The 23,244-nt window shown below is 44.9% G+C and overlaps 1 protein-coding gene across 1 annotated transcript in view; it reads left to right on the top strand.

Annotated features, from left to right (window-relative positions):
* HRH2 (histamine receptor H2) overlaps positions 1–23,244 on the top strand; it is a 536,633-nt gene that overhangs the window by 193,219 nt on the left and 320,170 nt on the right. The gene's annotated exons all lie outside the window — the stretch shown is intronic.

Below are 23,244 nucleotides of genomic sequence, written 5' to 3'. Positions count from 1 at the left end.
CATCCTTGCAGGGCATCAAGTGCCTTCTTCCAGTTGGGTATCCTTTTGCCATCATCGCTCCCAAGTCCAGGGTCTTCTCTTTAGTATCCCCTTGTGAAGGGGTTTTAAAGTGTGAATGAAGATTTTTAGGAGCCATGTACCCCTGACCAATCAGAGGATACCACATCACCCCTCCACCTCCCTCCTGTCCCCCCTGCATAACATGATGGGACAATCCAAAATTGCAAATTCAAGTTGTCTCTGGTAAGAGTTCACCACATATCCTCAGCTCTGCCCCAACCTGACTCAACTGCCTGATTCCTTCCCTCCAAAACATCAAAGGCAAGCACCTCCTGTGTTGGCTTTAGAGGTCTGGTCCTTCTCTTTGATCCAGTGAGCCTGGATTGTCCCAGCCCAGGTGCAGTGTGAGAAGCTATTGGATGCAGATTACCTGTATTTTCCCAGGAAGCGTTAGTAATTGCTCTACTGTGTGGGAAAGGCTTTTAGTCCTGTGATGGGGAGCGGAGTAATTAGCCTGGTGCAGTAGGAGTGGAAAAGGGTTAGAATTTGTTTCTGAGTTGAGAAGAGGAAATATGATACATTTTAAAGTGCCATAAGCTGTGCAAGAGGAATGTTGGGGACTAGAAATTAATACTTGGTGCATATATTTGTAATGATTACTGTTTAAAAATACAAATAGTAGGAAGGACAACAGGCTACTGTGTCACAGTACTGTTGAAATGTTACTCACCCACTTGTCTTCTTTTTTGTCCCATTTTTGCTATATTTGTGAGATCTTTCACTGGACCTTTCCCTTTGAGTTTTTTCAGTGTCCCTTGCTCCAGAGGTTTTATTCCTTGCTTCCTTCAGTGCTGTTGTGTGCTTATTCCTGCTGATCCTTAAAGCTTCACCTACCTGACTTCACCATTGCTCTTGCCTGGAAACGTTTTATGCTGTCTAGCTATGCTGCAGAAAGTTCATAAATTGCTAAAGTGGCTACAAAAAAGCACTGCCTATTTCTTGGGTTAGCCATACTTGAGCACAAGGAGCTTTTGATGCATAGAACTATTGACATACAGAGATTTCTGCACTGAATGGAGAATGGCATAAGGGATCCGTTTGATTTGTGAAAGTGGCATTTGGAAACTAACAATCTAAAAAACAACTTCACAAAAATATGTATGTTTAAATTGTGAGTCCAGAGACCCCAATCTCCATATTTCTATCTGCTTTCAAAGGTAATCTGCACTTTAAAGTTATTTAAAGGCAGCCCCCATGTTAACCTATTAGAGAGATAGACCTTGCAACAGTGAAGACTGAATTTAGCAATATTTCACTGTTAGGACATGTAACACACATCAGTACATGTCCCAGCTTTAATATACACTGCACCCTTCCTATGGGGCTACCTAGGGCCTACCTTAGGGGTGCCTCAAATGTAGTAAAAGGGAAGGTTTGTGTCTGGCAAGTGGGTACAATTGCCAGGTCGAATTGGCAGTTTAAAACTGCACACACAGACACTGCAGTAGCAGGTCTGAGCCATGTTTACTGGGCTACTCGTGGGTGGCACAATCAGTGCTGCAGGCCCACTAGTAGCATTTGATTTACAGGCCCTTAGCGGCTCCAGTGCACTTTACTAGGGACTTACCAGTAAATCAAATATGTCAATCATGAATAAACCAATCAACAATACAATTTATATGGGGAGCACTTGCACTTTAGCACTGATAAGCAGTGCCAAAGTGCACAGAGACAATAAACCAGCAAAAACTGATCAGAAAAAAATAGGGGGACGCAGGCAAAATGTTCAGGGAAGACCCTGCAAAAAGGGCCATTTCCAACAGTTATGCCTTCATGTGTGTCTGAGTGGCAGTATCCTGTGCTGCCTCACCCTACCAAGTCTCCAGCAGCATGAGAGTATGGTAACTGTCTGCTTTTGACTTACTTCACTCGCCACTGAAAGGGAAACAATCTGGGCGTCGCTAATGACTGGAGTTCCACGTAAACAATTCCTGTCATGTGAGCTTGCTACTTGGAGAACGTATGTGTTTAGGAAGCATCTGCTACAAGAACAAGTTGACGCTCACATGTTTAAGATTGCATGCCTACCACAAGTACCATTAAAGTCAAGATCACTGCAATAAACAATGAGCTATTTTTTTTGTCAGCGTTTTACATTTTGTAAGAGAAAATCATTTTTTGTTGCAAATGTGTTCTCTTATGTTGCACGTTACACACCTTAATTTGCCCTCTTGAGCAATATGTTAGTGAGCCATCAACTCTGATGGCCGGGGTGGCAAAAGTAGTATTCTATTCTAAATAGCATGACATATTGAAATAAGTATGCTAAATGGCAATATTTTCATTTTTTGCTGCAGATAGAGGACAAAGGTAAACAGGAGTGCTTTAGTTAAGTGCAGGGTCACTGGAATTATGTGGCAGAAAGGACCAAGCTATGTGACAGGGTCGACTTATTTATGTGGCAAGAAAAGTCCAGTTATGCATTTACAACGTCAATAGCTCTAACTCAAGCAAATGCAAAACCTATTGCACTGCAAATGCTTGTTTCTTTTTGGCAGCAGTATGTGGAGCCCCTGATCCGGACAGCCGGTGATCCTCCATGACACCCATTTATTGTGCCCTTGGGGCGAAACCTACAATTGGTCTCCCCATTCTGTACTCTCCCATTGACCCCTGAACAAGTATTTTCAGGTGACAGTATAATATATATTTTGGGGATGCAGTAGCTGTACTCAAGACCAGGCTCCTTTTGGGTGTGCGGGATGTTTTGCAAAAGTAGCGAGAATATCTTTGCCAATTCTGGTCATGGTTGTATGAGAATTTGTTTGTACATGGTGTGCACATGCATGAGAATTTCTTCATTAACATTAGCTGTGCTTTTTTCAAACTTTTTTTTGTAAGGATGGTGGTTCTGGATGGATAATGGAACGTGCCAACAGTGGAAACACTGATACTGACAGACTGATCCCCTACTTTTTTCTTTTGCTTCTTTTTCTTCGTATGAAGGACTGGCCGGATGCAAAACACAAGGTTTCCCAATGGAGAAGGTCCTGGAAAGTGTATTCAGTCACCCAGAGAGTGATGATTGAAAAGCATGCTGCAAAGAGGGTCTTCCAGAAGAAATATTCAACAAAAGAAATTGTTCTCTTACCTCGCTGACTGTATCCATTGTAAAATGCACTGGCTTTGATTGCTATTAGGGTGTTTCCCATCTCTCTGAAATTGGGTATTTAATGAAGAGCTTATCTCTTGTTCAACATTTCTTGAACACAAAGAGAGTTGTCTAGCTGGCTGCAAGCAAACATGCAAGGACCCTGCTGAAGGTCTGCCGACCTACACTGCTGTTGGCCTTGCCGAATTGAAGCCCCTTGCCATCCCAAGGATTCTAGTGTCAAGGACACAGTGCCCTACAGTTTTTCTACCCCCCATTAAATAATTTGGGCCTGATTAGAAGTCAGCAGAGATAATACTGTGCCCCAAACATGACGGATATCCCATCTGCCATATTGCGATCTCCATAGGATAGAAAGGGACCGTGAATCGTCGGATGGGATATCCATCACGTTTGTGATGGAGTATCCCCTCCGCCGACTTCTAAATCAGGCCCTTTGTATTGTTGATAACCAATGTGTCTGGTTTCATGTTTTCGTGAACACTGTTGTAGTGCACATAAGGGTTTTCAAGTTCAAAGCAAAGCATTTCAGCTTTGGCAGGAGCAGAGCAATCATCTATTTTAGCGCTGTGATTACGATCACTTAGTGATAGCAGACAGTATACGTACAGAGGCAGACAGGCCTTTTATTCCACCGGGCTTTTTCCCAGTGGGCTGAAGCCCTCGGAGACAGGTAAAGCCATGCCCCTGTCGCTTTCCCCAACTCCCTGGAGTTAATTACAACAGGCTGGAGAAGGCTCAAAAAGAGAAAGAGAGCGAAGGGAAAGGTAGAGAGATAGTGATCAGAGAGCGAGATGAGGGAGAGATGGGCATGAGAGAGAGAGAATTGATAGGTAGAAACATTGTGTGAGGAGACGAAGGAGAGGGGTTGGTTTGAGTATTTTTGCTGGGTCTGCTTTAGGTTTACCAGTCCGGCCACGAATTTGGTCATACACATTGATGGACCATTTCAACACAGATAAATTGTTTTTGTGCTCTGTTTCGCCTCAGGAATGCACTTCTGTTCATGATCTGTTAGTGACAGTAAATAGTATGTAGTGTTGATAGTTACTGATCGATTTTTTTCAAGGGGTTCCTTTGCATTACTTTTTTCATTGTCTATTGGATACTTTCTACTACTTTTGTTACCATTTTGTACTGTGAATATATTGATCTATTTTGAGACAATATTAAAGAGCTGAATAATCACAGCTCTGGCTGGGTATTTCCATCTTTACTGCAGCTGTGATTATTGTTCAGAGGTTCAAACATTTGTTGCTTTTGAATAACAATTTAGTTTCTGTGTACTGGGTCTGATTGTGGATGAATATATGAAGAAGCATGAAATTATGTCTAAAATAGGTACATGTTGTCTAATATACAGTATTTTATTATTATTTCTTGCATTTTCTAGTCAATTTTGTCATATTTGTTTCTGACACCTGCATTGAATTTGTCCTTCAAAAACAATTGAGATTTTCAACCTCTGATTGTTGTGCTGTATTTTACCTAGATTCGCTCTACTTTATCTCACGTGAAGTAGGCACTGACTGCAAGTATACTTGTAGTTGGGGAGTCATATAAACCACATGGGACCAAGTTTAGCTCCTGATTAAGGTTAAGGTAAACTTCAGTACTGTTGCCCCTAATGGTCCTTGATGTCCCTTCAACCCCTCAGCCAAGGAAACCCTGCCACCTTTGTTTAAAATGTAAGATAGCCAGAGAGAGAGTTTTCTTTACATTTTGTGTTTCAGTCTAACAGAAGTTTAACGTCACTTAAGTGTTCTCATGCGGCAGTGCTAATTGGTCCTATTTATGAATTAAAAAATAATCACTATTAATTTCCGGGGACAGGGGTGTGGTGGAGAGGCACAAGAGAGCTCTAAAAGTGTTCGTACACAGAAAACCTTAGGGGCAGATTTATGGAAAGTGGCGCTGCACTGAGTGCAGCGCCACTTTCCCTGTGCCCTTTAGAACCCCCCTACTGCCACCATCTGTGCGCCGTATTTAAAATACAGCACACCGTGGCACAGGGTAGGGGGCAAAAGCATAATTTCTCATGACGCTATTGATATACTCTGTAGGAGAAGCGCCAAATTATTGGCGCTACTCCTGCAGAGTACATAGGGCCCCATTCTAAAGAATCTCATAGATTTACTTACGCCATTTTTATGGCTCCCATAACGGGGGAAATGCCCCCTTTCCTTTCCCTGGTGCAGGCATAATGTAGGGCACAGGTATATAGCATGCATTGTGCCACCCTGTAAATGTGGGGATTTCGGCCCCGTCGGGCCACATTAATATAAAAAATAATGACGTTAATGTGGCACAAGGTGGCGCTAGGGCATTAGAAATGACCCTTAGTCTGTAAGGTCAGAGCACGACCGGGACTGATCATCAAAAATCAAAGAATCCACAGATCCCTTGGCAGTTTGGACAGGACTGTTCCATTGAGGAACAGGGTCAAGACTGATTTGCATACAGCTGCGTCCAAACTGGGGTGGCGTGGTTAGCAAAAAAACGAGGGATTAAACCCAGATCTTTGTGATTGGGAGTGAATGTTTGCATTGTTCAGCATTCCGGCAATCATCTGTTCCTTTTTGCATTTGTCGCCCCAACTGGGAAGGGTATGCCGAGACATGGGTCCCATGCTCACTGCGCTACTGGGTTCAAGTTAGCCTGGTTGATATAGGGTGATACACTAAAACTAGTCCCAGGATGTTTGTTTCTGGTACTGAGAGGACTTGGCTTGGCAGTTCTATCTCGTCTGTTGTAATGAGGTGGAGGGTCAAGACTGATTTGCATATGGCTGGGTCCAATCTGGGGAGATGGGGTGAAACAAATTATGGCTTAAACCCAGATTTTTTTGATTGGGGGTGAAAGTTTGCATTTTTTAGCATTCCATCCATCATCTGTTCCTTTTTGCATTTGTTGCCCAAAGTCGGAAGGGTATGCCCAGACGTGGGTCCCGTGCTCACTGCACCACTGGATTCAAGCTAGCCTACCTGATGAAGGGTGATACCCTGAAACCAGTCCTAGGATGCTTGCTTCTGGTCCAGGGAGAACCTGGCTTGGCAGTTTGGGCTGGTCTGTTCCCATGAGGAACAGGGTCAAGACTGATTTGCATATGGCTGGGACCAAACTGGGCTGCTGTGGTGAGCAAAAAAACAATGGATTAAACCCAGATCTTTGTGACTGGAGGTGAATGTTTGCATTGCTCAGCATTCCATCCATCATCTGTTCCTTTTTGCATTTGCTGCCCCAAGTGGGAATGGTATTCCCAGACTTGGGTCCCGTGCTCACTGCTCCACTGGATTCAAGCTAGCCTAGCTTATGAAGGGTGATACCCTGAAACTGGTTCTATGATGTTTGTTTTTGGTTCAGAGTGGACTGTTTCCATGAGGAACAGGTTCAAGACTGGTTTGCATATGGCTGGGTCCAAACTGGAATGGCATGGTGAGTAAAAATATTGGATTAAAGACAGATCTTTGTGATTGGAGGTGAATGTTTGCATTGTTCAGCATTCCGTCCATCAGCTGTTCCTTTTTACGTTTAGAAAGTGGGCATTTTCTTGCTTAAGCCAGTCTATGACTCTGCTTGTTTGTGGATTCCCTGTCAGAGTCAGTTTGACAGTTGGGCTGTTTACACCTCTCCTCTAGACAGTGACACAAAGGGAGCTGATGTGTAGCCTGCATAGCCTAATGAGCCATCTGAGCTAGAGTGAAGGGACGAGTGGTCATTTACACCTGAAAGAACAGTGCCTGCCCTCACACAATGCAGCCTCCAACCCTCTGCTGTGTGTCGGGGGCCTGGCCTGGACAAGGAAGGATCTTGCAAACAACTGAGACTTTCCTTTGAAGTTTGCCAACTTCAAAGGCAGAAAGGGCTATAAGTATTGGACCCAAAACCTCAGACTCCTAGAATCTTTCTGGACTCAAGAGTAACCTCTGCCAAGGTGAGGAGCTGAAGAGCTGGAGGGGGAGGACTGCCTCTTTGCTATGTTGTTTTGCTGAGTTGGCCTGCAGTTGCTGTTTCTGCCTTATAAGAAAGCAAACGGTGAACTTTGCTGTGTATCCTGCTTGAAGAAAGTTCTCCAAAGGCTTGCCTCCTGTTAGAAGTCTCAGGACATCAAAGAATTCAGTTTCATCTGCCTACAGTACTGCGAACTGTGTGTTTTGTGCTGTTCAAGGAAAAAAAACATTGCAACGCCGCCAACGATGCCGCTGGCCTGCACGTGACCTACCGATTCCACATGGTGTCACACTGTCCCGCTTTGCACCGCAACCCTGGTCTCACTGCCACCCGACAGCCTCACTTAGCCGCTTCTTGCACCGTGACCTGTGGGCCTCACACTCTGGCATCGCCTTGCTCACACCGCAGCCTGGGCATCCCCGATGACATCGCTCCTGCTGACACAAGTGCCGCTGCCTGCACCGTGGCCTGTGGACACCGCTCGTGAGGTACATAAAACACCGTCTTGTCCCGCACCACAGCCCCAGTCCACCAACACCAGGACCATCGACTCCAGTGTCTTCAACAGACATCCCTGTCTGCACCGCGACCCAGGGACACCGCACGGAACCCGTCCCGCACTGCCGACTTGGGCCTACAGACGACAGTGCTTTAGCAACGACGATGACACTGCCTGCACCATGACCTGGAGACACCACATATCACATCACCTCCCTTCATACCGCAGCCCTGGTCTCACCGATGCTGCTGGATGCTGCTGGATGCCGTCACCAATCCGCAGCCTGCACCGTGACCTGTGGGCACCGCATGTCGCATCGTCCCGCTTTGCACCACAGCCCCGACGCCAAATGCAATAATTTTAATTTAAAAAGCTGAAATATTGAGAATGTTGTGCATAGCAAGAACAGCGCCCGCTATAAAGAGCCACTGCACTGCCTGATGTATGTCTTCATGCGTGACATCAAGGCTTACCCCACCACGCTCCAGATTCTCTATGGCCATCTTCTGCCAAGGATCTGCAAGCTGAGCCAGAGGCATCTTCTAAAGCAAACAGGATGAACTAAATTCCTGAATAAAGAGCGACTAGCAGGTGCAGCTTTTCTTCCTCTGACTCTTCAAGAAACTGTCCAGGCCCATCCTGCGCAAGACACTTTCTCAAAGGAAGAAGGAACAGAGAAAACAAGATATACAATGGGAGGGGGGTGGGAGCGGGGAATTTACAACACTGATATCACAAGGAGAGAATGAAGGGGCTAAATGTAACACAGACATCTGGGCGGAGATATGGAGCAGAACATGAGCAGGAAAGTAAGAAAACAAGCTGAGGCAAAAGAAAAAAGTAGTGCGCTGACACTAACATATATGGCTGATCCTGCAGTAATCCATGCAACAGTGTCAGTCACAAGGCGGGAACAAAACAGCCAAAACGTGGGACAAATGTAAATCATTTACCAATTAAACCAAAAAAAGTTTGAAAGGCAGACCAAGGAACAAATGAAATTGATGGGCGTGTGATGGGCATGGTGAAAGCCCACAGAAGTAGATTACAACATGTCAAGAGACAGTGCATGCACACTGCCTGGGCTTGACCTAAAAAAGTATTGACAAAGGTAAAGGGTGAGGTGATACAGCTGCATATGTTATTAGTAGCATTTAGTCAAAGAGAAGGAAATGAGGAAAGAATGAAACAGAATGCTGTGCAGAAAGAGAATGCATTGTTTGACAGTTTCCTGCCCTTAATGTGGAAATGATTGACAAATAAAGGGCAATTCTCTGCTCTTAATGTGGAAATGATTGACAAATAAAGTTCAAAATGTGTTCCGATTTCTTGTTCCAAAAGGTACCAGGCACACACAAGGATCCCAAGTTATAAAACGATAGGAAAAATGTTTGCAATTTACTCAAGTGCTTAACGCCTATGTTTTGAGTAACATATAGAATGTCATCTGTAGTTTTAGTAAGTTGTGACTGTCACAGATTTCCATGTGTACTTACATGCTTACTTATTTCGGCAAAACTGAAATGTTTGAGTGTGCTTTTCTCTAGATGGAAATGGAATGCCAAGGTGCATTTGCATCATGAAACTTTGTTTTTCATTTCTGAATTGGGAAAACACTTTTGCTACACACCTCTCAACATGGAGATGTTCCTTCACCATTTCCACCTTAACAATAGATGTGTAAACATCCTGCAAAACACCAACAAACCTACAAATTGGAGGGTGTTTACTAATCTTTGCAGGTGAACCCACAGTGGAACACCTTAAATGCTTAAATGCTGCCATTACACAAACTAGGGGATAATTCTGTGAAAGGAAATCCTATTTACCATGGCAAAATCCCACAATTCCTGACTGTGCAGCAGCAATGTGATTTTGTTTTTAAGCCTGCAATTATCTGAGGACCTAATAGTCACACAGACTCAAGCATGGCTTGTAAAATCAGGTTCACTGTTTTATGGATGTCTCTGCAGAAGTTAGGCAAAGTCAACACATTTTAAGGAATAGTTTAGGGAATAGTTTAAAAACCATTTGAGTTGTGATATTTTCTATGGTAAATGCACAACAGATGACGTTTTCGTCTACAATAATCAGGAGGCCCAACAAAAGAATAATTTGTCCCAGATGACTTACTTACAGCCAAACTTTCTTCATGAACTAAACATAAACATTGTTTTGCTGAGTATATTTATGTCTTAATTCAGTGATGTTCTTCACTCAATGAAGGAGTAAGTTGAAAAGAAAAACCCAAATGATTTGTGATTATGCGCTTCGACTGCAAAACAAACTTGTCATGTTGAATGGTTATAAAAATGTACATCTTTACAAGAACACTGGAATCAGCTTTAATGCCAATAGTGTGGGCAATATCATAGAGGTGAGCATTTCACTTATTGGCAAAAGAATAAAGATACTACGAAATGTTTTCGATAATTTATTGATAAAATTGGCTCATTAAATATGACAAGAACGGCTTAGTATGGGGCAAATTATCAATGTTATAGCGAATCACCCGATACTAATCTTTGGAAGAGGATTATGATATCATAAAGTGTCCAATCTCAATTCACCTAGGTAGCTACTTTATAGTATTTGTGACCCTTATAAATTGTATCAGTCACTGGCTTGTGTGGCCTACATATGCTGTGTGTTTTACAGTACTTTGCTGAATATTCTTTGCACCTAGACTTGGTGAAAGGAACACATGCAAAACTGATAGATATATTCAGTTCCCCAGTCTTATTAGAGGTGTGCTCCTCTGAATGGAAGTGTGGGAGAAGCTATGGCCCATATTTATGGGGAACTGGCATAGGGCAGAGTTGTGAGCCTTCTTGCTGCAATGCCCTACGTCAACATGAAAAGGCATTTATAAAATATGGTGCATTCCTGCCCTTTCCTCCTGCACTGGCCCACATATTGGCTGCCTACCACCAATTCAGGCACCCTTGCATGATTGTTCAAGAGTGCCTGAGGGGCATGCAGGATTGTTTTTGAGCAGGAAGGAAGACCTTCCTGCATAAAACAGTCCCAAGAGGCGTTTTCCTCATTCTATGTATGCTGCAGTATGCAGCACACATGGAAAGAGGAAAAATCGTGAAGAAATGAAAATATTTCTCTTGGTTGCGGCTGATCTGGGGAGACGTAAGGTTTTGCCACTGCACCAGGTTTACATGATTATGCAAATCTGGGGCAGCATCAAAATCCATGAGTGTTGCATGGGAAAACCCACCCCAGTGCCCACTGAACGCCTCCGTGGCGCAGAGTAAGGCAAAGAAGTGACTTGCGCTGCTTTCGTACTCCATATCAATGAGGTCATGCAAATCCTTGCAAAGTGGCTTTGTGTGGCCTGATCGGCATGGCTGAGAGGTTTGTAAAACCGGAGTGTCAAAAAAGAGATGCTCAGGTGGCACAAACCTCTCTATGCCCTTATGAGTGCTTTGTTTGTCTGTGAGCTGTTTTTTTACTGATTAGATTGAATCGTCCACTAAACCGCTGTACCCTAGCCAGTTCAGCTGCATTGCATCATGCTGCTGTGTAGTTGTACTCTTTAGCTAGACACAAGGGGTCTAAACACAAAATGTTGTGTTTAATAATGCGCTAAGTGACATAGATCAATAAAGACATTGGGTCGTCTTAGACGCATTTTCGAGCTCTTGAAGACAACAAGCCCAGTGATCACTAGGGTAACTTGGTGTGGGTACGACGTAAAACCGAGGATGTTTTTTACAATCTTTAGTGAATCCTGCTTACCCTGCCAAGCAAAAAGTTTATTGAGTTGTTAAAATTGTATGCAATATGTTATTGTACCTTTGTGGTAAGGTCATAGACTAAGTATTTTATCTCGTTTATCTCGAAGAGATGTTTGTCATGTAGGGTTTGGGAGATAGACCACAGTTTTTTGTGTACCAGATACAAAACTTGTGTTTAGACTTCTGTAGCTTGGTTCACATTTCTTCGGTATTATTGTAAAATATATGTTGTGTTCAGCCTAGCTAATTAACCATTTTAATTTATTTGTGTACATTTGAATAGCCTGAATTATGATTCATGGGTAACTAATATACAGTAAAGTAATAAAAGTCTACGGTCCCGCAAACCGTAAGGACAATTGTATTTAAAAATGAATAAATACGACAATTATCATGTAATGCATTTCAAAACAACATCTCACATTTAAGATATGTTTAAGCCACGATCTATGTTACTGTAAATATCAATGTAGTGGGATTTGAGGTCACTGCACAGATGTGCTTCCTTGTGCTCAGGCTATCCATGCACATTGTGCACATAGTGCGTGGGATCAATGTGCAGTATTATTTTTGCCTAAATTAAGTTCCTGTACAAGGCCCAAGGAGAAACATTTTTCTAATTTCTACTGCAACTCAATGCAGCAATCAAAGGTGATGACTTGCTTTGTACTAGCAGGCTAGAGCATCAAAGACTTATATCTATTAAAATATGGTGTTTCTACTTTCTTCTCCAGTGCTGATCCACCAATATGGAGCTTAGCACCACACACATATCTTAGCATCATAGTGCAAAGGTGTGTGAGTGATGGCTAGCATAGGTTTGCACTGGAGAAAATACCCTTGTGGCATAAAACACAATACTAAGGCATACTATAAATCTTTTCATACATTGTATATGCACTATGAGTGCAACATTCATGCAAAATTAGGAGAAATGAAAATATTTTCCCAGGTTAACGCCTATCTCAAGAGGGCATTATCGTATGGTGCAAAGCCCTGTCTATTAATTGCAGTAGATGGGATGTTAGATAAAAAAAAAAATGGGTGGTAGTGTGGAGACGTCCACGCAACACCCATGGGGCAACCTATAGGACAAAAAAACAGAAACACTTTTTTGCCTTAGGTTTAGGAAACCTTAGAGCAAAAAAAGATTTGCTCTGGAAATACAAAACAAATCAACACCTAAGACTAGTTTGTGTCACTTTTGGTGACCTTATACCCACGTAGATAAATTTGCCACAACATATTAAAGCCAACAGGCTCATGACTAGCAGGGCTATGGCATTAATTAACAGTAAAGAGTCAATTTTAATAACTGTTTAGGGAAGTTGGGGCCAGCTGCCAAGTTGCTGGGTTGCAAAGGTTTTGCCTCCTCCACCTGCTCAGCAGAGGCAAGTCCAGTGCTTCTAAATGAGGTGGGGGACCTGTGCGTTTTGTGAACATGGCGTCTTCTGAGTTTTGGCAAATGTGCTGTTTCCACCCGCCTCAAAGTGATCCTCTCAGGATACAATTCTGAGTTTGTTAGCCAAATTGGAATCACAGTCAAAATTATATTAGTACATTACTGGTGTTCACCCGCTAAATGCAGGTGAAGTTTCTGGATGGGACACACATGGAAAATCAGGGAATATCATGGGAATAAGCTTTGATTTATTAGCCTTTTATCAGGGTGTTCTCAGAGCAAATCTCGAAATTCAACATTGTGCCCACATCTTTGAAATTCTTGATACCTATAGCATTTGCTATTCTAAGTGCAGGTATGACAGGTGCATTTTTACACAGCTAGGTTAGAATGTTGGCCTTATATTCTGTTTTCTAAAATAAATAAGGATAGGTTGGAATAGTCTGTTGAAATTTGCGGTTGTGCGTGGTACCATATGAGATTTTGTATGAACCAATTATACAGCAGAACTAAAGATACACACACAATATTAAAAAGGACCACTTCTAAAGGGGTCTTTATGACAAGGACTAGAGATGTTCCCTCGGAAAATTGTGAACAAATTGAATGAAATAAAAATGGTATAGACACATTCGATTTGCAATAGAAAGTACCAGAACAACTCCCCCTGTGAACAAAGTGAATCAAAATAAAAATATGGACAAAAATTGAAAAACATAGAAAGTGGTCACTGACCACATAGAACCAATGTAGTGGTCTAGTAAAGCCTCATCATTTGTTCCAATTACAGGATCACCAACGTCCCAGTGCAAAATGGGTTTTTAAAATTCTCCTAGGCTAGATGGAGTTATACAAACTGAAGGCCCGCTGAGAGGCTGACCTCGAACCTAGCACTAATATCTGATTGAATACTGTTCCTGAAACCCTGGTGAAGGCATTGTCAAATGTAGGGTAGTAGTTGTGGGGTAGTTCCCTTGGAAATAGGATCACTTTCTTTGCAAGAGCAACTAATAATACCATTGGAACCACAAGAATACCTCTCTATGGGTCCTAGATGATCCAGTACAATGTATTCATATAAAGGTGCATATGTTGACATCCTGGCAATTATTGACAAGATCACAACACTAAAGCAGCAGATGTACCATTAAGCTTCATCAGTACACCATAAGTGTTACCATCATAAATCAATCAATCATAGAATTTATAAAGCGCTCTACATACCCGTGAGGGTTTCAAGGCACTGAGGGGGGAGGGTGCTGCTGCTACTGATCGAAGAGCCAGGTTTTGAGAAGTCTTCTGAAGGTGAGTAGTTCTTGGGTCTGCCGTAGGTTGGTCGGGAGGGTGTTCCAGGTCTTGGCGGCGAGGAAGAAGAAGGATCTTCCGCCGGAGGTCTTTAGTTGGATGCAGGGAACGACGGCGAGGGCGAGGTTTGTGGAGCAGAGCTGACGGGTGGGGGTGTAGAATATGAGTCTGTTGTTCAGGTAGGCTGGCCCGGTGTTGTGGAGTGCCTTGTGAGCATGGGTGAGGAGCTTGAACGTGATCCTCTTGTCTATGGGGAGCCAGTGAAGGTCTCTCAGGTGGTGGGAGATGTGGCTGCGGCGGGGTACGTTGAGGATCAGTTGGGCGGAGGCGTTTTGGATGCGTTGGAGGTGTCGTAGGTTTTTTGCTGGGATACCTGTGTAGAGTGCGTTGCCATAGTCTAGCCTGCTGCTGACGAGGGCCTGTGTTACTGTTCTTCTTGATTCTGTCGGGATCCACTTGTAGATTCTACGCAGCATGTGGAGGGTGTTGTAGCAGGAGGAGGAGACTTCGTTGACCTGTTTGGACATGGAGAGGGAGGAGTCAAGTACGAAGCACAGGTTGCATGCGTGGTCGGTCGGCGTCAGTGGGGTTCCCAGGGAGGTAGGCCACCAGGAGTCATCCGAGGCGGAGGAGGTGGGTCCGAGGATGAGGACCTCTGTCTTGTCCGAGTTCAGTTTCAGACGGCTGCTTCTCATCCATTCGGCGATGGCCTTCATTCCCTCCTGGAGGTTGGTTTTGGTGGTGCGTGGGTCCTTGGTGAGGCAGAGGATGAGCTGGGTGTCGTCGGCGTAAGAGATGATGTTGAGGTCGTGTTGGCGGGCCACTTGTGCGAGGGGGGCCATGTAGATGTTGAACAGCGTCTTGCTGAGGGATGAGCCCTGGGGGACGCCACAGATGATGTTGGTGGCTTCAGATCAGAAGGGAGGGAGGCAGACTCTCTGGGTTCTGCCAGAGAGGAAGGAGGTAATCCAGTCGAGGGCTTTTTCTTGTATTCCGGTTTCGTGGAGGTGTGTTTTCAGGGTGTAGTGGCAGACCGTGTCGAAGGCGGCAGACAGATCCAGGAGGATGAGGGCTGATGTTTCGCCGTTGTCCATTTGGTGTCTGATGTCGTCTGTGGCGGAGAGGAGGACAGTTTCAGTGCTGTGGTTTCGTCTGAAGCCTGACTGGGAGGGGTCCAGGATGTCGTTGTCTTCGAGGTGAAGGGTTAGTTACGTGTTGACGATTTTCTCGATGACCTTCGCCGGGAACGGGAGAAGGGAGATGGGTTGGAAATTCTTGAGGTCCTTGAGGTCTGTCTTGGGCTTCTTGAGGAGGGCGTGGATTTCGGCGTGCTTCCAACTGTCCGGGAACATCGCTGTTTCGAAGGAGATGTTGATGACCTTCCGTAGTTGGGGGGCGATGGTAGCGTCGGCTTTGTTGTATACGTGGTGTGGGCATGGGTCTGACGGAGATCCTGAGTGGATGGAGTTCAAGATCTTACGTGTCTCTGTGTCATTGACGTTGGTCCAGGAGGTCAGGCAGTTGGTGCGGGTGGTGTTTTTGGGGGTAGGGTCTGGCGTGGCCGTGGTGTTGAAGCTGTCGTGGATGTCGTGATCTTCCAGTGGAAAAAGGTGGACAGCGCGTCGCAGAGTTCTTGAGATGGATGGATGTCGTTGACGTTGGTGCTGGGGTTGGAGAGTTCTTTCATGATGCTGAAGGGCTCTTTGCTGTTGTGTGCATTGTTATCCAGGCGGTCTTTGAAGTGGGATCTTTTGGCTAGTTTGATGAGTTGGTGATGCCTGCGGGTGGCGTCTTTGTGAGCTGCAAGGCTGTCAGGTGTGCGTTCGAGGAACAATTTTTTTGTTCAAGTTTCCGGCAGTCGCGGTTGGAGGTTTGAAGCTCGTCGGTGAACCAGGTGGTTTTTTTCCTGGCTTGGTTGCCGGTGGGGTTTCTTGAGTGGCACAATGGTGTTGGCGCAGTCGTTGATCCACTGTCTGAGGTTATGGGCGGTGGTGTCTGGGTTGGTGGGGTCGGAAGGTGGGTTCTGGGCGAGGGTGTTGGTTAGCTTGTCTTCAGTAGCTTTGCTCCAACAGCGACGGGGTGGTTGTTGGGTGCGGTGGTGCTTGGTATGTTTCTTGAAGGTGAAGTGGATACAGTGGTGGTTGGTCCAGTGGAGTTCGTTGGTGTGGTTGAAGGTGACGCGTGTGGCCGGCGATGTGGGTGGGTGTGGTGACGAGTTTTCTGAGGCCCAGGTTGGCGAGGTTGGCGATCAGAGAAGTGGAGTTGGCGTCGTTGTTGTACTCAAGGTGGAAATTTAGGTCCTCGAGGAGGATGTTGTCCATGGAAGTGAGTTTGCGGGTGCTGGTGAGGTCGGCGATGGAGTCGCTGAAAGGTGCACATGGTCCAGGGGTCTGTAGATGAGTGTTCCTCTGAGGGTGGTTTTGGGGTCGGTGTGGATTCAGAAGTGCAGGTGTTTGGCGGTCTTGGGGTGTCATCCATGTGGGTGTAGACTTTGAGGGTGGATTGGTGGGCGATGGCTATTCCTCCTCTGATTCCGTTGGCGCGATCCCTGCGGGTGATCTTGTAGCCGTCCGGGATGGCTATGGCGATGTCGGGTGCCGAAGAGTCGTTCCACCAGGTTTCGGTCAGGAAGGCTACATCTGGAGGGCTGATGTTGAACAAATCCCAGAGCTCGATGGCGTGCTTGCATGCGGAGCGGGTGTTGAGGAGTATGCAGTGGAGGTGGTTTGTTCCAGTCTTTGGAGGTTTATTCATTCTGTTGCAGGTGAAGTTGCAGGTGCGACAGGAGAAGGGTCCGTTGGTGTTTCTCGGTGAGGACTGGAAGCATGCTGAGATGCGGCCGGGATTGAGGGCGTTGAGGTCGCTGGCCATGTAGTGGCGTCTGGAGGTGCGGGGGTCCTGCGGAACAGGGGTGGTGGTGCTGGCCGCAGTCCAGGCACGGACGGGCGCAGACGGGCTTGCCTCCGGCGTGCCAGCAGCGTGGGCACGCAGCGACCGCCATTAAGAGGGGGAGGTGGGAGGGAGGAGCAGCTGGGAGGCGGGAGCGAATGGGGGCTCGAGGGGGGCGGGCCGCAGGGACGCAGCAGCGGGTAAAAGGAGACGGCTTAGGGGAGCTGAGGCGCTGGGGGGGCAAGGGGGCACAAAAATCCGGCGGAAACAGGCGCGAAAAGCAGAAAATACAAAAACAGTAATCACAAGAATAACAGTGCTACAAAACAGTAATCACACGAATAATAGTATATTATGTCACTACGCTTACCACTAGACCCCAGGGATCATCTGGGAGCAGCGAGGGCGGGGTGGGGAGATACTAGGACAGCTGGGGGGTGCTGTGCATGCGGGGAGTGGACCACTGGCCAAGCAGGTCAAAGGTCACTCACCATAACGCATAGCGACCGCCATTAATAGGGGGAGGTGGGAGGGAGGAGCAGCTGGGAGGCGGGAGAGAATGGGGGCTCCAGGAGGGCGGGGCCACAGGGACGCAGTGGTGGGGAAAAGGAGACGGCTTAGGGGAGCCGAGGTGCTGGTGGGCACAAAAATCCGGCGGGAACAGGCGCGAAAAGCAGAAAATAAAAAACAGTAATCACAAGAATAACAGTGCTACAAAACAGTAATCACAAGAATAATAGTATTACAGTCACTACGCTTACCACTAGACCCCAGGGATCAGAAGGGAGCAGCGAGGGTGGGGTGGGGAGAAACGAGGACAGCTGGGGGGTGCTGTGCAAGCGGGGAGTGGACCACTGGCCAAGCAGGTCAAAGGTCATAAATAAATAAGCTGATTACATGTTTGAACCTCTGTACAGTACACCAGATATGGAAGTAGACAACAGATTATGGCCCTCATTATAACTTTGGTGGTAAAAGCAGCCTACCGCCATGGCGACGGTCACCAAAAGACCGTCGCTTCGGCTACCAGCCATCCACCATATTATGACCACAGCCGGATTTCCGCCACAAGAATGGTGGAAATCCAGCGGTGGCCATGCTGGCGGATGGCGGTAAGGTGGCACTTCTGCCACCAGCAGCACCACGCCAGTAGGCCGCCACCAGCTGTATTATGAGAAATAATACGGCCTGGTGGTGTTCTGCTGGCAGGCGCTGCTGGCAGTAACAGCATCCCGTCTCCTGCCCAGAGGACCCCCTGGATCCAGGTAAGTCGGGTCTCTGACAGGGGAGGGGGATGGGGGTGTTTGAGTACGAACAAGGAGAAAATGAGCTTCAATTAATATTCAACCTTTCTGAACAAATACAAAACAAGAACTCATTAAGGTAGATTCAAAGATAATATTTATTAAATGTGTATGTACAAAAAGAAAACAAAATGTCTTAACTCTTATAAATATACACATACAAGACAAGAAGTTTAAGCAAGTAGAAGCCTGATCCATATATAAGCATTCCATAAACAATATAATACAACAAGAACAAATATACAGATATAAGACAACAGTAACTCACAAAAACCAGGTGCCACAAAAGACAAGACAACACAAAAGTGATAACAAGACATAAAACATGTATAACTTTTAAAACTCACAAATATATTTGATTGCAATTAAATATAAACATTTCTTCTTTCAGCAATGGCCGTAAGGCAACTCAAAATGACAAAAATACTATTGTTTGAATAACAATTCTCACTCACTCTTGTATGATAATAGTAAAAACATAAATCCTCTGCACCAACAAAAGTAGGAACAAAGCCTATGCACGTTTCGGCAGAAGTCCTCTAACTCGGGAGGCCGCCTTCATCAGGGCAGTTCCTTGAGGGTTTTATAATACACAGAACTGCAGGCTTCATCTATTTTATATTCCTTCCCAATCATTGAATAGCCTGCAGCCAAGGCAAGGATCTACATCAAATTCAGAAACGGAAAGCGTGCTTCTGCTCTATGCTTCCAATATAGTTTAACAGATATTCCGAAGCGTACATTGAATTTTCACTTCACCAAAGATGACAGGTATTATGATCATGATTATACCCGGGCTTCCTCTCCAAAGGTTATATAGGTCAACAATCTTCCATTTGCATATCCACTTGGTTGCAAGTTAGGCCATTCTTTTTTCTGCAGTATCTACAACGGCCCAGACCCCAAATTTCCAGGCTGTGTCATTTGCTGTTCTATGCTGCTATTGTGTGGTACAAATGGATCATGGGTGGATCCAGGAAAGCACAAACAAATTCTTCTGATGTAAAGATCTCCTCCAAAATTGTTGCTCTCAAAACTCTGCGAGCTACCATAGTAGACAATACTGGACACAGGGGCCGAAACTTCACACCACAGGAACTGGTGACACCTTAGCCAGCCCTTCTTCAGCAGAGCACGATTTAAGAAGTTCAAGTGCAGGACTGTCCAGCTTGTTTTTCGCTCCCATATGACGGCAGATCACATTGGTGCTGTTAATGTGAAAATGTGACCAACACTAGAGTCAGAAGCCAGTAGCAATTTCGTCATATTAAGGAGTCAATTTAAGGAGATGATGAAGAGCAACACCAATAGAGCCCCGGCTTTTTCGCACAAAGGCACCTACTGTTGTGTCTGTGTGTGGGGGGGTGTGAATGTATGTGTGTGCGTGAATGTGGGTGTGTGTTGAGTGTTGGATGTGTGTGTGCATGTACGGACGTGTGAGTGTGTTTATGTTGTGAAGTGTGAATGTATGTCTGCGTGTATTTTTGGAAGTGTATGCGGATGTGTCTGTGATTGGATGTATACATGTGTATATGTATGTGTGAATGAGTGTGCGTATGCATGTGTGTGTGTGTGTGTGCAGGTGGGCGTGGATGTAGGGGGTGGGAGGGGTAACTGGAGAGGTGGGGGGAAGACCACTATCATTGACAAGGAAGGAATTCTCTATCACTGATATGGCCTACCTCCATGGTTTTCGTGGCTTACTAACGCCACAAAAACCATAGCGGTAGGCGGGGTAATAATCCTGCAGACCGAACACTGGTGGCCGCCGGGCTGGAGATGGATATGGAGTGGCGGTTGGAATGGCACATTGGCGGGTTGGCTTCAGCCAACCCGCCAATGTCATAATATAGCAGCAAGTACCGCCAGCCTGTACCACCACATTTTCACTGACCGCCAGGGTTGTAATGACCCCCTATGTGTGTTTGTTCATGAGATGTGGCTATTAAGGCTAGGCCATTTTAACATTTGTATTTCTATGCTTTTAAATGAAGTGCTATTCTGAAAGCGGAGGTCTTCACCCTTTTTTCTTGTGAACTCCCCTAAGAAAAATGCTTTGTAGTTGACCCCCCCAACATGTTATGGCAAATGTTGTGGCAGTACGAGGGGCAGGCTGAGCTCAGGTGGAGGGTATTATGAGATTTTTTTTCAGGGTTGTTTTTTCTGAAGCTCATACTCCTTTACTAAATGTGAGACTTATAAAGGAGAACATGCATCAAACAAAAACAGAAATTGGCCAAACACCCTGCCCTATAACAGGGATGTTGTGTGCCCCTCACACTCCTGAGCCCAGTGCAATTACACCTACTGCACTAATGATAGATGTTGCCCCGTGTAGCTTGCTGTCTCCTCTGCCTCTTTCACCACCTCCCCGCCATGCCTGACCTTTGCTCCAATCTTGAAACAGGCCTTTTGTCCTTTTCAGAATAAAAATGAGCTCCCACGTGTTGTCCCCCTCTTTATAGCAAGGCTGCATTCACTCCTAATACTAGCAAGGAAAATGAACCGCAGTTCACCTTTTGTAAGGATAGTCATAATTATAATGCAGTGGGTCCCTCACATTCTGAGCTTCACTGCTACTACACCTGTTTCACTAATGATAGCTACTGCCTTCCAAAGTGGGTTGTCTCCCCTGCACTTTATTAAAAACATGAGCCCCCGCCCCCCCCCCACCATTTTGCCAAACCTGTTTTCATCACCTATCTGGGGCTCAACCTATGGTGGCTCCTCTGCTTCAGTTTTCCCCACCTTTGGGCCAATGTTCTAAGGCTCCAAGCAACACCGACATGACAGGGGTGCACTGGGTCCTAATGAAAGCAAGGAAGGATAGTAAAACAGCCATAATTAGTATTTGGTAGACCCTTCACAACCCCAGGACCCATTGCCACTGCACATGTATCACCAATGATGCCTACAGCCCTGTGGCTCCCTCTGCCTCTCCACTGGGCCAACACTCTTAGGCCTGATGCTCAAAAAAGGCTATCTGCCCCTTTGTGTACAATAAAACCCTCACATCTCGGCCCCTGCCCCTTTTTTTGGGGCTCTATACTTTACATATCAAAGGGAGCCTGTCCCCTAATGGTAAAACAAATAAAATGGGCACCTATTCCTCTTTTTGATAGTGAGACATCCATAAATGTTGTGCAGTGGCCCAACACATCCTTGACTCCAATGTCACTTCATATGCTACACTAATGTGCAGAGCTGGCCCTTTAAAAGAAAAGCCTCTATCTCTTGCATCCCTACTGGGGCACCTGTGTGAGAAAGCTGTCTCTCCACATTTGTAAACAAAAACTATCCCCCACATAGCACACCCCTCCGATGAGCCACCTCTATTTTCTGTCTTTTTATTAGCTCTTAGAAAAATAAACACATACTCATCACAATTGCAACCATCTTGGTGGTACTCACAGCTATCAGGCATTCTAGTTAAACACTGGAACTATCTTGGTAGTATACACAGTGATCAGGCATTCTAGTTATCCATTGTACATACATTTTATATTGTTTGCCACTCTCTTGTACGTAATCTCTGCTGTGTGTTATTCAGTGTTCACAGTCCCTTCTATAGCTCCTCTAGAGGTGTGATCATCAGGGTGTTCTTCAGTTTTGTTAATCATTCCTCCCCATTTTTCAAGGTTCTCTTCCACCTTATTTTCACAACTTGTTAATCTCTGGGCCACCTCTGTGACGTTATTGATGGATTTTTCTTCTGGGTCAATATTTTAGGGCCCCAGCTGTCCAGGTGCTCAGATCTGAGACCCTGATAACACCTAACTCACATTTAAACAAGTAAACAGAGGTCAAAGTGGTTGGAATCTACAGGGAACGACATAACCAAACCTTTTTAATTTTACAAAATCAATTTCAATTAAAAGCAACCATCCCTGAATTCCTATTGTCAACCTTGAGGTGCTTCTTGCTGAAAGCAATTGTGTGGGGGTGGGAGGGATCTCAATTTGTGAAGCCAAGGTAGGGGCAGAGAACCAAAGAAGAAACAGGTCTATTCCCTATGCTGTTACCTCAAAAAAAAAGTCTAAATGTGCAGAATTGGTTAATCAGAACATGTAAAGGCTGTTTGGTAGCCAGAAGAAGCTTTTATCGATGGAGTCATTTGAAGATTAAATTGAAGACTGGTGGCAGATATGTATTCTTCTTTAGAGATAATGCAAGAGTATTATCTGCTGAGTTTTGGAATGTGTCTTTTTAATGGACACTTATAGAAATATGTCTGAGTTAGGTACAATCTGATTACATATTACTAAAATATATATTCTGAAATCACTAATCTTATCTTAAATACTAAATAACTTTGTGGCAGCCTATCATATTGCATGTAATTCAGTTTTTAAAAAATCACTTACATTTTCACAGTGCTTTCTGTGAGAGTCTGGACCTCATAGCACTATAAATTGGTCTCTGGTCAAATACACAGACGTCTGCAGTGACCATATTAACCAACTGAGATTTAATAATGTAAAAGAGCACATTCTGACTGATTAGTTTACCTTGCGTTTATTTTGTCATTTTATATGTAACTGCAAGAAGATGAAAAAAACTTCAAAGATGCTTCAATATTTTGTTCTTTTAAGCCACATATTTGACTCTGCCACCAAATCCACTGATCCTGACCTCATGACACTCAGGATCACAGTTCCCATAATTTTTTGTATGCACTTCAAATGAAAGAAAACAGCCTCCAAACATACCAAATATGTATATTGCACTTCCATGCCATCTTTATTCACAAGTACTTGCTTAGACATTTGCTCCCTCTTGGAAATACAGCCATGGACCTCCAGGTGGGACGAGCCTCGCAGTTTAAAAATCTCTACCTTAGAATTACTTAAACTACAGTTTTGTATGAATTTGAACATTTCAAGGAAGCCACAGGCATTTTCATGCTCTAACAAACTTAATTTCTCCAAAATATACTAGTACTTAAATGTGTTTATTTTTTGTCAAAAACAACA

Source organism: Pleurodeles waltl, chromosome 7 (genome assembly GCF_031143425.1).
Source record: "Pleurodeles waltl isolate 20211129_DDA chromosome 7, aPleWal1.hap1.20221129, whole genome shotgun sequence".
Lineage (NCBI taxonomy): Eukaryota > Metazoa > Chordata > Amphibia > Caudata > Salamandridae > Pleurodeles > Pleurodeles waltl.
Note: the sequence above shows the minus strand (reverse complement) of the source record. Positions and strands in the feature narration are given on the sequence as shown.